Source organism: Tupaia chinensis, unplaced genomic scaffold (assembly GCF_000334495.1).
Source record: "Tupaia chinensis unplaced genomic scaffold, TupChi_1.0 Scaffold142652_1, whole genome shotgun sequence".
In the NCBI taxonomy this organism is placed as follows: domain Eukaryota; kingdom Metazoa; phylum Chordata; class Mammalia; order Scandentia; family Tupaiidae; genus Tupaia; species Tupaia belangeri.
The window spans coordinates 281,065-285,666 of record NW_006202498.1 but is presented as its reverse complement, the minus strand read 5'-3'; the positions used below and the strand labels follow the sequence as shown (position 1 = coordinate 285,666).

The following is a 4,602-nucleotide window of genomic DNA, read 5'->3' as shown; positions in this document are numbered from 1 at the left end:
TGGGCACCCATAACCATAAGAACTGCTACCACTCAATACCTCATGGTCAATGGATTTCTCTTCTCATGCTGGCTGATACCAGCAGGCCTCTTCTTTTTCATGATTGTTATCAGAAGCCAGTGGCTGCTGGAGGTAATTTTGAAGTGACATAAATTGCATTACTTCATATAATATAACTGCACTATATACCTGGATTGATTTTTATCCTTTTTTTTTTTTTTTTTTTTTTGCTACAGGGTGCATGTTCTTACCAAAGGGAGAGAAAAAGACAGATAAAGAGAGAGTGAAGGAAAGTGAGAAAGCAACCCCAGGATTTTTTAGCCATGCATCAATCCTTTCTCCTCCATTCTCCTCTTGGGATTTTGGACACTCACACACATGCACCTGGCACGTTTTTCAAGCTGCCTCATCTGGGACTCTTTAACTACACAGTTGGCCTTGTGGGGTCTAGCCACCTTAACCACAATGCTACTGGCTGGCTCTTTTCAGAATTTAAACAGCAGGGGAGCAGGCTGAGAAGGGACTTCCCTCAGCAGTCATTCCTAAAACTCTTTGGATTAGATAACTCTTGTTCCTAACAAAGCTGAGCCCAGGCCACATCAGCAAAAGTCTTTTACCCAGTTGTTAGAGTCTCAGCACTTTGGGGTGTTCAGGAGACTGAAGCTGGTAAGTTATTTTGTGCATAAACAATCTATGTGCTTTTTATCTTCTAGCAGCAAATTTTCTGGTCAAAGTTCTTTAACTAGTAGAAAAGGCTAAAATACACTAACTCCAAGTCAATAGGATAACATGCTCTGCCCTAGTGATTTCTGTCAGACCTCTGCTGACCTTTATTATTGGACATCAGAATGTTAAGGTGGATCCTAGTGATCTGGACACTAGAAATTTTTCCTACATTTAGCATGTTTTGGCAACCTCTCAGGTCATCAGAAAAGTTATGACATAGTTTTCTGTGCGAAAATGCATCTTGAGTTTTCTGACAACCTAATAGTTCATCTTTTGCATTTTAAATCAGTGGCCAAATAGCTGTGACAGTAATGCCTTTTTGACTGAATTCAGAAGCAGAAGAGCTCAAAATAATCATGAAAATATTCAAGGTTTCATTCTAAGCAAATCATGTCTGTATCCCTAGGCAGGGTGATTTATTTCTTGAGAACTATAACCATTCCTTTTTTGTTGTGCTTGTGGTAGTTTGTTCATATCACAATAAAGCATATTTTATTTTTTATTGGAATTGGCCAAGTGAAATGTTCTAATTAAGGCAAAAACTTCCACCATGAAATTCTTAAATTAAAAATAAATAAATTAGTTACATTTAATATAAATCTCCAGCTGCCACATATAAACAAAGATGCTGGGTATTAATTAAATAAAGTAAAATTAAAAGTTGTAGGATTGGGGACCAGCAAGTGGTGTGGTGGTTAAGGTGCCGGACACTCCCACATGGCCGACCAGAGTTCAAGTCCTGAATCTGGTGGCTTACTTTCTCACTTCCTCTCTCACTCACTCTCACCCTCTATCTCTCTCTGGTCAAACTAAAAATTGAATGAATAAATAAAATAAAATAAATATTAAAAAAAAAGTTGTAGGATGCTCTCTCCAGTCCATGTAGAGTATCAGTTTGTCCCCTAACTCTCTTCTGGACTCCCACATCTCTATTGTCTGAGGTTATTGGGCAGTCCATTGGGACCAACCCTCATTGGAAGAGCACTTATGTGAAACTTTACAAATCATGGTTGGATTTGAGGTCTGCATGTACAAAGTCTAAAATGATGGTCAAAAAGGCAAAGGCCAGCAAGGTGAAAACCCAGAAGTCCGGGCCTCTTATGTATCTCATGCCTTCTTATTGTTCACCTGGACATATGGAAGCCAGTAACTCAGAGAGTGAAAAGCAATATGTGGCCATGCAGGGCAGTCTAAAAGAACAGTTGAGTCTGAACCTTGTCACATGGCCAAACTCTTCTTTGGCCACAAATCAATTACTAGATTATGAATCATGAATTGCAATTCCCAACACAGTTTTAGGCTAAATTTTACTATAGAGTTTTGTTTCATTAAATGGGTCAGTCTAATCCAAACCTCATAATTAGAAAAGAAGCCTTTTGGGGAGAGAGTTTAGGCCACAGATGACAGATATACAAGACGTATATCCCTAATCCCTTCCACAGCTAGGAGATTACTAACCGATCACTGCGCTCTTCTGTCTCAGATTCCACCTCTATGTTGCACTCCAGGCAACCCCTACCAGTCCTTTATGTTTAGTGGTTGAGATGAAAAGTATTTACTAACCTTGGTCCTTCTCTGTGTGCTGAATTATTTTGTGTAAAGGAGTACGGAATCCATATAACATAAGCATTAAACCTCCACGAACTGGGTGCCTTCAGACTAATTGTTTAACCTCTTCAAACTGGCATCTACTAATTTGGTAAGGCAGCCTAACTCAGAACTTTTAGAAGGAGTAGGACAATATATGTAAAGTGTCCATGCCAAGCACATAGTAGGCATTCAATAAGTGTAGCTGTTATAATCATCATCATTGCATTGTCATTTTGACAATGAAATTGCTGACAACATTTCCATTGAAAGGAGGAAAGTATAATATTTGAAATTAGGTTGAACCAAGTGAAATTAATATTCCATTGTTTTTGACCTACTAAGATGGCAATTTCTTTTTACTCAATCTAATTCTTAATGTATTTTATTCAAATCCCTTCCTTGTTACCACTTTATCAGATTCTTCTCTTCAAAGGTTGCCCCGTTAGATATATTCCAACCATTCAAAACTTCCACAAAACAGTTACTAGAATAAAAGTAGGGTGTCTACTGGAGAGACATTGAGGACCCATGGCATAACCTCTGAGGGCCTAGATTTTCCTGTCTATCTAGAAATAATTGTGCTTTCCATGGAGGTTTTGCAAATATAAGAAAAGATTGGGCCTAGCCAGGTGGTATAGTAAGTACCAAACTGAACTGCAGTGTTGGAAGTCACATGGCTGACCATGGGTTGGATCCTGGAATCAACCTGAAAATATACCAACCATTTGTAGATGCCCAAGATCTAAGGAGCTGAAGGGTTGGGGAAAAAGGATTGTAATGTAAGGACCCTGTTAAAGGTACTTCTTTCTCTCCCTCTCTCTCTCTCTTCTGTGTGTGCATACATTTCCTGTTTAGCAAGAAATAGATTAAAACTATTTTTTTTAAAAGAAGAAAACTATAATAAATGGGAAAGCACTTTCCAAAATTAAAATCATTATACCAAAGCAAGTTATTATTAATTCCACTAAACTATATCACTTCAGAAAATATTAGCATTGAATGCTTGATTTTGAATGTTTTTTATAGGAAAACAACACATAGAAGAATAGAGAATTCATGCAGTCATGCCAGATGATCATCAAAATGTATTTTGACAATACTTTCAAGTGAATATTAAAACTACAAAGTAAATATATAGTGTTTTTGTCCTTAAAAAATTGTACCTTACCAAGTAAACTCAATGTGATAATAAGAATAGTAAGAACCATTGTCTTTACAAGTGTCTCAAGTATCAAACTCTTGTATTTATACCAGAAATCGTACACATTGGAACAATTCACAAGAAAGACAAAGAAATGCCTTCTTTGTTTTGGGGAGTAGGTTTTTAAAATGGGCTGAGAAAGTTCAATCTTTGCTTAAAGATAGGATATAAACTTTACGACCTCCCAAAGTCACTTTCAGGCCAATGTTTTAATGATTCTAAGGAATAGTTTCATTGTGTCTTTAAGAACCGATCCTTACCATGCCCTAAGCCAGGGGGTTGGGTTGATGAGGGAGAGTAGTGTGTTTGAACCAACAATAGCAGAGGTGAGTATGGCTCTGTTCCAGTGCTGAAGTTCTTGCCCCTCGTCCAGTGAACCTCAGCCATTGCAGGGCACCTGGGGAAGGATACCTTCAGTCAGCCTTGAAGGCACTGTTAGTGGTTCCTAGATATTCAGACTTCTCGTGCATGTCCACACCTTCTGGAGGATGTTGGGGACACTACAGGAAACACTACCTGTCAGTAGCAGAGAGGCCTCTGTGCCTTGGGGAAGGGTTGGATACTCTTCCTTCATCTTTTTGAGATGACTGGATCCTCTTATCAGAGAAGTTCTGTTTTCCGAGTCCATCACTGCCACCTCCACCATGGTGGGAACTTTCACTGAGATCCAGAACACTGAAAGAATCAAAGATTATCCTTATGGTCAATTCCCACACAGATTCAATGCTTTGGGCTCAGAAATCCCACAGATCAGGAGGGGGTTTTGGCAGGATGTGCTCCAGACAGCCCTGCACTCTGAGGCCAGCCAAACTTGCAACCATCACCTGTATCTGAGCGGTCGCTGCCATGTGGCAACAGCTCCAAGGCCTGGGACGTGTACAGGTCTAAATTCATCACCACATTCTTGGTCAAGAGGTGTTGAGAGCATTTGACTCTTCTCTTGGTTGGGTTGGATACCTTGGACGGAATCACAGTGGTAAAAATTTTTGTATTTCTAGCACTGAAGAAGTCAACCAGTCCTTTCTTGAGAACAACCACCTCCAAACTGCCTGATTCCAGATTCAGTAATGAAAAACAAACTTGTC

General features: G+C 39.3%; 1 pseudogene; it reads right to left on the bottom strand.

The window, feature by feature from the left end:
• Nucleotides 1-3,930: 3,930 nt before the first annotated feature.
• Nucleotides 3,931-4,602, bottom strand: part of LOC114005134 (vexin pseudogene) — a 2,775-nt pseudogene continuing 2,103 nt past the window's right edge.